The following is a 14,099-nucleotide window of genomic DNA, read 5'->3' on the forward strand; positions in this document are numbered from 1 at the left end:
TGGAGTTTCACGGGGTCTCACTGGACTCTGTGGAGAATCCGCAGATGCAGCTAAAACCGGTATGGAATTGGGCTATCATTTTAGGAGCGTTGGAAAGGTTTAAGTGTAAGATCCAATCAGGAGATGTATAGCAACAATTAAGTATGAAAGAGAGATTCTGATTCAGTTTATGATTGTGTAACCTTAAGAAGAAAGTGGAAAAGGTTGCCATTCATGGTTGACTGGTGTGAGAAAGTGTACCATTCTTCTGCTTGGTATTTGAATACCTTCAGTAAGAAGAAATTCTAACTGATACTGAGAGAGAAATATACACAACAGCAAAGACACTTAATAGTTATGTGTTATATAATGTATTTTGATTTATAATGTGTTAATATGAATGGTAATCAATAAATTGTCCATAATAACTTTAAAAAATATAAATAATAGCTATATCATAACATTACTGAAATGTAGAATAATTAATATAGAAAGATTACAGTTCTATTTTTGCACATAAGACTGAACTCTTAGCTAGCTTATATGTAGAGGAGAGTAGTTTGTTATTATGAGGTGAAAGAAATTCTTGCCGTCAGTAAAAACAAAACTGTCCACTAAGCTAGGATGTAGTCCATGAAACAGGATTTTTTTGGGTAGAAAGAGAAAACACGTCCTTCTAAGTTTCACTGGCTTAAATGTACAGTTAGAAACTCTTGTGGTTAAATATATAATGCGTTTTTAGGCCATACTACAAGTGATATACCTATTAACAAAATCTTAAAGGCACTGAGACATCCATTCAAAGAGTGAGAAAGGCAATTATACATACATGCACACTCTCAGGCACCAGTTATATTTCACACAGTTTTTGAGTCAGTTGCTCAGACGGATACATACCTCCATACACACTATATTAACCTAGACATTTGGTGCAAAACTCATAGAGGTACTAATACACTCACTAAGATATGTAGGTAAGTACTGACAAAACCTACTCTTACTTGCACAGAAGTAGTTCTTTAAATATGGCTCAGGTCTATTGCCACAGAAACTGGTTGGTTAGTTTTAGTGTCATGTTGATTTGCCATTAGAAAGACTGCTTGTTAATTCTTTAAGTGTTGTTTTACTAACTAGTTGAGTACTCAGCTAGGCTATACGTAGATTGTAGAGGATGCTGCTCTGAAGTTAAAAGGTAAAAATGGCCTTCTAAATCTTACTAAGCTGGATGTCCTCTTACAGACTTCTACACTCATGTATATGCAGTATAGAGGCCATACTGCAACTGATATCCTTTTTTAGAAAAGGATAGAGCCACTGACAAATTCACAAAGGGCATTTACGAGTAGTATTTTGGGGCCAGATGTATCAAATATTTTTGCGATCACAAATTGCCCAATGGGCCACTTGCGATCGTAAAAATGCATTTTGGTGTGTAACAAGACCAATTTGAGACTACATACCGATTCAGTATTAGGCAGGGGCGTGTCAAGGGCGTCCCTTCACAATACCGAATCGCAGAGGTATGTATGATTGTTTTGTGACCGTAAATGCGGTCGCAAAGCAATCACAGTTACCACCAATTTCAAATTGGTGGTAACCCATTCGCAAAGAGGAAGGGGTCCCCAAGGGACCCCTTTCTCTTTGTGAATGCATGCGAAAATGTTGTTTAAGATCAGGCAGTCATCCCACGGACCACTGCCTACTCTTAAAAAACAAAAAGAAAACTTTTAATTTTTCATATTTAAATGCATCCAGTTTTCCTTTAAGGAAACAGGTTATGTGCCTTTAGTTGGTGATAAAGATGACTTGCCATCTGGGAATGTTTCATTCTATGTGCATTTATTCTTGGTAATAATGTGTTTACTTGACTACTGCTGATTTTCAGTGTACTGAAAACGTGTGTGATCATCTGCCAACTGCTTGTGTAGCAGGGTTATTACTGATACATGTTGTTTTTAGTCTAATTATGTTCTATGCAATACTGTTGTGTGTGTTGTGTCAATGCTTTACACAATGCATCTTTGGCAAGCCTGACTCCTCGTGCCAAGCTACTAAGGGGAGGAGCAGGTGTTATCTTGGGCATGTGGCTCTTTTGTCCTGACTAGAGTAGTGGTCCCTGTCTGACTGAGGTGCCTACCCTAGCCAACCACAAACCCCATTTCTAATACTTTGCATATGCATTTTTGTTATTAATAAATGGAAATAAAATTAGTAAATAGTTATAGAAAATGTCCATTCATTAGTGGTTGCATTTTCTTTAATTTTTTATTATAATTATTGATGTGTTTCCTAAATAATACTAGGTTCTTTAAAACAAAGCAGATCCTCATTTTTTTTTATATATTAGCTGTTAAGTTTACATACTAATTATGTCTATAAGTTTTTTTTCAGTACATTTAGATCCTATTAGTCTTCATTTTGTTTTTTAAATGATACTAATCTTGAAGGTAAATATTTGTAATGTAGTGTCATTGAAAACATTTTAATGAAATAGAAACAGTGGGTTTCAAGTGAATCTCACAGAGATTTGTAACAAAAACGACATATATCTATATTGGGTTGGGTAATTATTTACTATTCCTTACTGAGTATCACGATAATGTAAAATTAATATATTTTTAGTTGGTGGATGAAATGTAGTGATCTAACTCCTGTCAGATAAGCAGTTGGGAACCTGCACATATTTCATATGATCATACACATTATTATAATTTATTCTTTACTCCAATCTAAAAATAAAGTTTAAAGTGCCTATTATAAGAGCAATGGAGTCAAGTTTACTATTCCAGTCTGCAGCGATTTGAGAAAGTACAGATATTTTGAGTGGAGAGAGAGATTTACTATTCTAACTTCAGCAGCATAAACAATGGGAAATGTTTTAAATAAGGGCAGTGTTGCAAGCATACTATTTTAACCTAAAAGTTAATACATGCTGAATTTTATTAAAATTGTAATATAACAATTAAAATAAAAGAAGTAATTAAGATAACACTGTAACACTTCCCACATAGATCCCAATAAACACTTGTACCAGTTCTGTAATATTTTAATGTTATCTAGCACAAAATTCATAATCCACACATTTTCAGAAAATATAAACAAAAATAGTTTTTATTTAATGATGACTTTACTTAACTGCTTCAGTGCAGGCATCAGCTACTGGCCGATGCCCGCACTGACTGCCTGCCTGGTGCGGGTCATGACCAGTGGCCGACACCAGGGAGGGGTTTAAAAAATCGTTGCATCAACAGATTTATTTTAAATAAAAAAATCCCAGGAGACACAGAAGATCTTCTGTGTCTCCCTCAGACCCCTCCCTGCCCCTTTGTGACGTCAGCATGCCTCGAGGCGCACTGACGTCACTATCTGTTTTCCCCCACCGGAGCAGGAAAAAACAGGCCCAACGGGCCTTCTTCGGGAAGGCCTCGTTTGAAATGGGAGATTCTCCCCTTTTAAACGAGGCCTTCCTGAATGGGTTTCCTGTCCGCTGTGATCGAGGGCCAGGAAACCCCCACTAGACTCCAGGGATTTCACTTGGGGGCGTTGGCCCCCTTGGAAAACAGGCTGCCCCCCCGGGGCCATTTTTTTTTTTTAAGTTGGGTTTACCCCTGGATGGTGCCTTCACGCCCTCCCATGGGTGTAAAAAAAAAAAAAAAAAAAAAAACATAATGAAATTGACAGGGGGGTTGTTTGTGAGCAGGGCGACCCCCCAATGTGGGGGCAATAATTTATTTAACAGCTGTATGGTTTCCCTGGGGGCCACTATGGTACTGCAAGGATCAAAACTGTATTAAATGTGAATGTTTGAGTGGATTAGTAAAGCCATCCTTTATCTGCGCTATAATACAAATGAAATGTATGTGCAAGGGGGGCTATGGAGAGATGAAATTGACTTTTGCTGGGTGGTAGTGAGGGAATCGGAGGAGGAGGTGATGGGAGTGGGAGAACCAGTAATGATTGTTGGACTGGGCGCTAGAGGCGCTAAAGACTGTGACGATTTGTATGTGACAAAGTGAAGTAATAGTGTGTATTTTTTGTCTTTTTGAGTGTCTTGAGAGATCATGCTAATTGAGGGAAGAAGCGGAGGTAAGGTGACCTCTACTGTGGTCAGGAATCACACACATGCCCACTAGCAATTTTGTGGCTGTCTACGTAGGCTCGTGTTTTTAGAGAGACAGTTTAGCAAATAGAAGAAATGGCATCTCGTTGGAAGAAGCTGCTCAAGCCCTAACTCTGGTTATAGAGGACAGCTCTGACATAGAATCAGAGACTGAGACAGCAGATACTGAGATAGCATTTGAGGAATAGGACAATGGTGAAGACTCTGGGAGTGATTTTTCAATTGGTGGAGTCCCATTCGATAACTCCTCTTCCAGTGATTATGAGGGAGGTAATGAAGACAGTCCTGCTGTCCCTTTGCAAGTGTAGTCTGTGCAGTGGGACAGAAGAGGCTTAGCCTAACCCAGAGAGCAGGTGTATGCAGCAGCAAGCACTGAGAAAGTGCTCTCTTGGGAGCTCTCTAATTTAGTTCAGCCCCAAATTCCCCCACCCAAATTGTATTGTAGAGACATCAAAATTATCTATCACAAAACAGCCTCGTTAGGGAAACCTACCAAACCCAGATATTTCTGGAAACTAGACATCTGGGGAAGTCCACAAAGGTGTGACTTGTATGTAACTTTTTGTACCCAGAATACCCTGAAAAGCTGAAATGTTGAATAAAAACTCTGTTTTTTTCTTGCATTTCTGTCACACAAACTACAGGAATATGCTGGGATCCACAAAATTCCTACCACCCAGTGTTTCCTCACCTGTCCTGATAAAAACACTTCCCCACTTGAGTGCCTGTACCTAGTGCCTGCATCAGGAATGGATCACCCTAGGTTCAACAGTTGCCTTCATCTAAGGACAAACATTGACCATTGTGTGATCTATTCCTGACACGGGCACTAGGCCTACCCACACAAGTGAGGTGCCATTTTTATCAGGAGACTAGGGGGAATGCTGGGTGAAAGGATATTTGTCGATCCTCTCAGATTCCACACTTTCTATCACCGAAATGTGAGGAAAAGATTTTCTGCCAAATATTGATGTTTGCAATGGAGTCTGGGTAACAGATCCTGGTGAGAGCCCCACAAGTCTCCCCATTCTGAATCCCCTAGATGTTTAGTTTTAAAAAATGTATAGGTTTGCTAGGTTAACTTAGGTTCATGTAAAAATGTGATGTGCCCATGTTGCATTTCCTGTCAGGGGCAGTAGGCCTACCCACACAAGTGAGGTACCATTTTCATCAGGAGACGTGAGGGAACATGGAATAGCAGAACAAGTGTTATTGCCCCTTGTCTTTCTCTACATCTTTTCCTTCCAAATGATAGACAGTGTGTAAAAAAGAAGTCTATTTGAGAAATGCCCTGTAATTCACATGTGAGAATGGGGACCCCAAAATTCAGAGATGTGCAAATAACCACTGCTACTCAATACCTTATCTTGTGCCCATTTTGGAAATGCAAAGCTTTTCTTGATACCTATTTTTCAGTTTTTATATTTCACTAAATTATTTGCTGTATACAATGAAAACTCATTGTAAGGTGCAGCTCATGTATTGGCTCTGGGTACCTATGGCTCTTGATGAACCTACAAGCCCTATATACCCCCACAACCAGAAAAGTCCAGCAAACATAACAGTATATTGCTTTAAAAAATCTGCAATACCTGGAAAAAGTTGTAGAAGAAAACGTGGCCGGAAATGGCTCTTTTTTCACCTCAATTTCAATATATTTTTAATTTAGCTGTTACTTTCTGTAGGAAAACCTTGAAGGATCTACATAAATGACCCCTTGCTGAATTCCGAATTTTGTCTACTTTTCAGAAATATTTAGCTGTCTGGGATCCAGCACTGGTTTCACACCCATTTCTGTCACTAAATGGAAGGAGGCTGAGAGCACAAACAATAGAAAAAATGGGGCATGTCCCAGTAAAATGCCAAAATTGTGTTGAAACATGTGGTTTTCTGATGCAAGTATTCCTGTTCCTGAAAGCTGGGAAGATGGTGATTTTAACACCGCAAACCCTTTGTTGATGCCGTATTTAAGGAAGAAACTACATGCTTTCTTCATCTGCCCTTTTTTCCCATTTTCTTTGAAATTATAGCTGTATTTTGGCTAATTTCCTGGCCTCCAGGGGAATCCACAAACTCTGGGTACCTTAAGAATCTCTAGGATGTTGGAAAAAAAGATGACAAATTTGGTGTGGATAGCTTATGTGGACATAAAGTTATGAAGGCCTAAGTGTGAACTACCCCAAATAGACAAAAAAGGGCTCAGCACTGGGGGGGTGGGGGGAAGGCCAAACAGCTAAGGGACTAAACACACATAGAAAGTTCATCATTTCTTAGTGGAATTATCCATTTAAGTTTCCTTCAACATAAAGATTTTTTTGTTTTCAATGCCAAAGCACCACATTACCTTTTGGTATTATGAATCAGTATGACAAGTGCTCTATTATGGATTCTGAATTCTGCTATTAGATCTGTCTGATTCCACTGTCTTGATTCCTGATTATGACTCCTTCACTGCATTGTTTCAGATGAAATCTAAGGAAGAACTCTTTAGGTTGGTCTTGTGGAAATTGATTCCTCCAAGGTCCAGACATTCTTGGACATGTCACAGAAACCCAGGGTCTGTGCACTTTTTCTTTCCACGGAATATGATTGACAAACTTATTTAGGAGCTGATGCCCTAGTTTATTTTAGTAGAATGTTTTCTCTTTCTGAGCTTGAAAAGACTGTATTCACTGATTAGCTGAATAAAAATCTATAGAATGGTTTTAACATAAATCAGTGTCTGAAGCCGGAGGCAACCTTATTGTTTCTAGCAAAAAATAATATCACTGAATACATCTACGTTTGGACTTGCGTGGTCTAATCAAAATAATAATTGAGGACAGCCATTCCATACTGCACCATACCAAAATGTTTAAATCAAGAGTGTCCGCTAAAGTGTATGCCTAACTTGTCTACACTTGTCATATTGTCTCCTCGGACTCAGAATAGGAATAAAAAGAAGACAGACTATTGGGATCTATTTGGGTGCATTTTGGGATTCATAATGCACCATTCAACATACTATGAATACAGTATTCCCAGAGATGTTTCATCAATTCGGCATGAATTATCTTAAACTTTTAAACTGTGCAGTGGGTGAGTATCAGTTAACTAATTTTTGAGGATATTAATGTAAAGCTTTTCATATAATCACACCTTAGGGCTGAATCAATGGTCTTTTCTCCGAATTGATTATGCTTATCTCCATATAATCCTTGTAATGATCAGAATGTTGTTTCCACACGGTGTAGGCTCTGTGTCATGGTCGTATTTGTGTAGAAAGTGGACCGTGGCCTCAGTTAGTTTTAATGAACTTACAGGACTATTTATGAGTATATCCCACAGACCATTTCTACATAAGGATACCTTTATTGCTATTTGAAGTTAGTCTTGACAAATTTGAGTAATATGAGTTCAACAGCATACCATTGACCGACTGAATTGTGGGAATTGCAGCTGGTATTTTTGCTGGTTTTGCCAGATTTTTCAAATATTTTTGTTTTATCATATTTGATTTGTGCATTGTTTCCTCATTTATTCTTTACTGACTGCTTTATGGAATTCATTGTCAAGCATTTCCTTGATGAAGACCTTTGTCTGAAATTTACTGAGGCTTGTAGATGGAATATTATTACAAATAAACAATGGCAATGACATTTTTCTGTTTAAGGAATAGAATGATGGAGCATGTAAGAAAGTGAAAATGATTGGCAATTTAATTTTAACAAAAATTAAATGCTCACAACAAAATAGATTTGAATAAACAAAGTTGATAGACTGGATTTGTATTGAATCAGCAATCTCACTGTGATGACGCTTTGCATCTGTGGGACCGGACGACAATTCATTGAGATAGTTTATCTAATGATAGATAACTTGGTAAGATAGGCTATCTCAATAATATATTGATAGTTTCTCACATACAAAACCTACATGACTTGTTCTGTCGAGGTTACATAACTACAACCATTTGTGTTTGCCTGGGAAGTGTGTTTTTGAATATTAAGTAGAGTATTCACTATATGTTCTTTCCAAAACATTTTTCTCCATGGATCCATGAAAACAGGCCTTAATTAGAGAATGACCTGTCATATAAACTATTACATAAACACAATGCATTTTCAGTATGCATATTCCTATAGAGGTTCCCATTCAATTTTATTTACCATACAGTTATACATGTCTTTAGAAACATATGACCTTTAGTGGGACTCAGTGACTGACTGAGGGCCTCATTTCTTTAGAAATATCTTGATTGGCATTTACTCCTATTTCAGTAGACATGTACAGAGGTATGGTTCTTAGGCATTGAAACATACACATCGTGTTAATAAAGGTATCAGTATCTCCAGCTGATCCTGTCAGATAAATATAAACATGATAGAAAGTCCAGACACATGGAGAGGAGTAATTATGCATTGTGTGTAGAAGAGAATAGTGTATCCAGGTAATCAGAGGATAAGCCAACATACATCTTATACAACATAATAAGTCAACAATATAACAGTGTTACAACCATGAAATCAAAACTGTCTGGGTACTGTATTATAAAGGATGCACTGTGTCCCCTTTCAGATCTGGTGGTGGAGGGGGGCGAGATGGAACATTCACTGGGTGAGTCCCTACGGGTACAGCGTGCAGGCTCTTGTGTTCACATGATCATATATTTTTGGGGGCGGTAAGTAATAAACTCATTGGAGTCCTAGATAGTGTCAGGTTTGTGTAGAGGGGAATAGTCAAACCATTTCCAATGCAATCCCTGTACAAGTATCATTCATCCTGAGAGGAGTGCATTTTATTAAACAATTTAAGTACGTACATGCCCCAAAGCCATGGCTACATCATTACCACCTCGAGATGTCTGATCATGCAGCCTGTCTTCTGCTTCCACCAGCGCCCATTTATGGGTTACCTGAAGCCAGCAATCAATCATGGGTGGATGGGGAGCTTTCTAGTTTATTGCAATCAGTCTTTTGTATAGGACAGTCACCAAGTCAACGAATTTGAGATAATGTCTGTTGAGTTTAGTATGTGCCAGAACCCCCATTAGACATATGAGCAGGGTTGGAGAGATCTCGACATCGATATTTAAAGATATCCGTTTCATTATCTGGGTCCAGGCAGGAAGCAGAGGGGGACACTCCCAGACCATATGTATGAAAGTAGAACCTTCAAGGGTACACCTAGGGCACCAGGGGAGCATTCCAGGAAACATTTTCCTTAAGTAGTGTGGTGTGAGATAAGTCTGGTGTATATAATTGAATTGCATGTATTTCAAACGTGCATTGCAGGAGACTCGTTTGACCTGTTCTAGGGCCATGTTCCATTGTTTGAGTGTGAGTTCTGAGCCCAGACAGTCATCCCATTTGGGTTGTAAACCCAGATGGGATTTGCAATTACCGGGGGACTGCAATTACCTTGTTGCAGCATTGTATAGAGGTTCAATCTGGCCTGGTGCTCTAGGCTGTATGTTAGAATGCATCGCAGACCTAAGTGTCCACAATTGTTGTTCTGATAGCAGTGAGGGAAAGGAAGAGGCCTGCCTGTATGCGATATTGTTCCTACAGGACCTGGAAGGGGAGCAGAGACCCATCTCAGTACAGGCCAACTAGTTGGGTTAGTTCAGCATCTCCCCATGAGGTGGGATCATAAGTTTCCAGCAGTTTCCACATGATCGTAAGTCCCCATAAGGGTAGCTGAGGTGTGTAGGGAGTTGGTATGCGCCTGGGATGAATGTAGCAAGTCCGCATGAGTTTGGCTGTACGCATGAGTGTCCCCATTCTACCATTCAATTTGTCAGGGTAGAAAAGCCATCCCAAGAGATCCATATCTCTCAGGTCGGGTTACAGCAAACTCACATGGACCATTGAAGCTGCACCTCTGCAAAGTACAGTTCCAGGATGGGAGCACCATGTTCCCACTCCATAAATTCCGATTCCACACTGCACACAATGTAAAAAATGGATTTGGCTGGAACCACTGGTAGGGCAGCAAAGAAATACAACAGTCATGGAAGGATCAACATTTTGGCCACAGACGCTCTGCCTATTGGTGATAGGGGCAGGTGGGTCCAACAGTGCATGGATTGGCGAATGGAGACCAGAGCTTTCCATGGTTACCATCCAGCAGATCTCTGTGGAGGCAGCCTCCATCTAGCAAGTTTCAATGTTCATGCTCAACCCTATGTAACAGGAATACACAAGACTTACCCCAGTTCACTCTGAGGCCTGCCAGGTCTCCAAAGTGAGCAAGAAGAGCATTGAGGGGTGGCAATGTTGAGGCATAGTCCTCCAAATATATTAGGACATCACATGCCAATCTGGGCCCAACCTGATGCCCCATTCTGGACCTCTGGAGCAATGTATGGCTGCCAGTGGTTCATGGCCAAGGCAAATAGTATTGAGATAAGGAACAGCATTGGGGAATACTTTGTTCTATACGCAAGTAACATTGTCCGGTGCAGACTCGCACTTTTGGATCAGTGTATAGGAGCTTAACCCACCTCAGGAAATTAGGGCCCATTCCGAAAGCTCATAGTGCCTATAGTATATAGAACAAGCTGAGCATATCAAACACTTTCTCAAAGTCTAAGGAGTCTGCCACCAAAAGGTTGGCATCCAAGTCATTCATAAAATGAACAGGCACCAGATGTTAAAATGTGTTGCCCTTCCCGGGACAAAGCCACACTGGTCAGAGTAGACAAGAGCAGCTAAGATCGGGAGAAATCTATTAGCAAGGATTTTGCTTACCATCTTATAGTCAATAATTAGCATTGACAATGGATTATAGGAGCTCACATCCAGAGGACCTCTCCACCCAGCTGCGGTAGCATGATTATTAGTGCCTCATGTAGGGCTTCTGTTAGAGCACCTTGTTGATGTGCCTCGCGGTAGACTTCAAGCAGCCGAGGAGCAAGAGCAGCCTCAAAGACTGCATAGCACTGAATAGGAAACCCATCCATGCCTGATGTTTTGCCCTGTGCCATCTGTCTGATTATTTCCTCTATTTCAAGAGGCTACTCTAGGTCTTGCCGTTGTAGGGGAATTAATGTAGGCTGCAGTCCCATGTACAGATAGCCTTGTAGTTGGGTGGGAGGGGGGCCACCGGGGGAGGAATATAAATGTTCATAATATTTGTGAATACCTCATTAATGTCGAATTGGGTATTGGGTATTTTTATGGCTCCTGTATGATCGTGTATGGCACCCACCAAAGTTTTAGGAGTCTCTAATATTAGCCACACCAATGTGCACCCAGGTTTGTAACCATCAGTTTGCTGGCAGGCTATGAAGGACCTATAATCCAAGTCTTTGAGTCGTTTCAGTTCCTTCCAATAACGCCGCCAGTCATGGGCGTGCTGTTGGATTAACTGTTGCCTCCAGCTCCAATGAGTGGGCAGGTTTTTCTAACACACTACGGGAAATAGTTGTCTGTGTTACTCATGTTGTGGCAATGCATGTTCCCCATGTCATATGATGTCCACCTTCTTAATTTCCAACTCTTTCCCTTGAGAATTCAATGATCCTGCATTCTCAGTGAAATAAGTGGAAATGTGCATGGCTAACATATCTTAATATTCTGTGTCCTGTAAGGCCTTCGTGCGAAGGCGCCATGAGGGGATAGTGGATTGTGGTCTCCCCCATTGAAATGTGACCTTGAGTGAAATATGATCTAAGAGTGTCCTGCCTAGATATCAGAGTTGTGGATAAGAGGCCAGCATTCACCATGACAGAAGAAATACTCTAGGCCTCTGTAGACCTTATGTCCTGGTGTATAGTGTGAATGCTCCCTCTCTTCTGGGTGGTTAAAAAAACATATATTATGTGTATCTGATGCTCTAGCCATTGCTTAAATAATTTTATCACATGTATACAGGCCGTGCTCTGTAGTGGTGGCAATGAGCGATCCCAGTCAGTATTTTGTATACAATTAATATCCACTTCCCACATTTTCAGGACTTGTAGTGCGAGCAGCACAGTAGGTGAGAGTGTGTACAAAAAACACACGCAAGCATTATTAGGTGCATATAGGAATACTAAATTAAATGAGCACCCACTAGGTTGCCCTCCACTATTACATCCCATCCTTCAGTGTATATTAAGACTCTAGTTTTCACAAAGGGAACATCTGGGGTGACCCAACTAAGGATGCCCCGGGCTTTGGCCAAGTATCCCATACAATACACCTGTCCACTCCATCTTCTATTGACCTTGTTTAACTCCCCTTTAGTTAGGTGTGTCTCCTGGAGAAATTGAATATGACGAGGTCTAAAGTATGCATAGATTTTTATGTTTCCGAGCCTGGGTAGCATTACCATGGATATTTCATGTGAGCGCGTTAAAAGTGGTAGCCGTGCGTACCATATGTGTGTTCCTGAACCCAATCTAACCCGTCCCCCCTAGCCCCCACACAGCCCTCGTCCCCGTCACATGTCAAATCATCCAGACAATGAAAAAAAAAACAGTTAAAACTCCATTACTCCTAGCCTCAGCCCCTAGTGGCACCATGCCATTACCCCTCAAACAAATTAACTGGCATGTAATTATTGCCTGAAGTATGATCATTTCTATACAGAACAGTTTGGTGGGGACAGGCCAAGTACAGTCGGGAGGCAGTCATAGTATGAACCCTTACAATATGGAAAGGCAAGGCATCGGGTTCCCTCTGTACTATGCGGCTAACCTTCATGTGATTGTGGGACCCCAATCCCCCTGTTACTCTTTTGCCCACCACTGGGGGAGGAACCCACCTCATAGGTCATCTGTTGAATGTAGAGTGATCTTCTGATCCAGGTAGCCCTGGTGCTGGAAGAAATCGAACCACCAGACTCTGAGCTGGATTCTGAGAGCTGCTCAAACCTGAGGGGTGTGCTAGTGTTTTTTTTTTTTGTTTTTTTTTGCAGAGGGAGTCTTCTGAGACCACTCTAGCTTGTTCAGCTACCACCCGGTCTTTGGTTGGTTTCACTTTAAGGCCCGTATTTATACTGATTTAGCACCGCATTTGTGTCGTTTTTTTACGCAAAATCAGCACATACTTACAAAATACAATTGTATTTTGTAAGTTTGCGCCAATTTTGCATCAAAAAATGACACAAATGCGGTGCTAAAAATTTATAAATATGTGCCTAAGTGATCTCTTCCTGTGACTCCTGGATTTTGGTGCTAGCCAGTTTTCAGTCTCAGAGGTCTTTAGCGATGTCTCTCTCAAATATTTAAGGGCATATTTAAGAGCCCCTAGCACCACATTAGCGTCAATTGTTTTTTTACTCTAATGTAGCCCAATGAGAACAAAATCGCTGCACCAGATTTACAAAGTAGCACAATGCATGCATTGCATCACTTTGTAATCCCTTGCACCACATCATGCCTGCACCAGGCATAATGTATGCAAGTGGGACGTTCCCCTGTTTTTGATTTTTTTGCATCATTTTTTTCAGCATTTTCAAAGCCTGCACAGAGCAGTTGTTAAAAGCTGGCATGCCATTGTTTTCAATTGTCCCCTATGTACTGTTCTGGGTTAGGGCCCAACTTTTGGTGCTAACCCTGAAGAGTACATCAATAGCATCTGAAATTCTGATGTTTTTACCCCCTAGCCTGTGCCATGATGTGCCATATTTTAGATATAGCCCACACATGGTGCTGGTTGGGGACGCAAAGGGGCTGATGGATTGGTGGTGCTACACCACATTTCTTAAATCTGGCCCTTAGCATTAAGCCAGGTCTATGCATCCTCCGGTGTGTGGAAGACATGTTCTGTGTCACCACTGATTACTAGGAGCTTAGACGGAAACAGCAGGGCATACTTCAGATTTACTTTTTGGACACCCTGCTTGACCTTGGAATAGAAGTTCTGTTGACGTTGTACCGCCATAGTGAAATCAGGATCTGCTGTGATTATTTGTTATTTATTATTTTCATATTGCCAGGGACCTTTGGTTGGGAATCAGCTGTAAGAGTAGGTTCTGGTTATTGAGCAGATGGGCTATTATTGGCTGTGGTGTGGTGCCAGGCAGGGGACGT

Source organism: Pleurodeles waltl, chromosome 12, assembly GCF_031143425.1.
Source record: "Pleurodeles waltl isolate 20211129_DDA chromosome 12, aPleWal1.hap1.20221129, whole genome shotgun sequence".
In the NCBI taxonomy this organism is placed as follows: Eukaryota; Metazoa; Chordata; class Amphibia; order Caudata; family Salamandridae; genus Pleurodeles; species Pleurodeles waltl.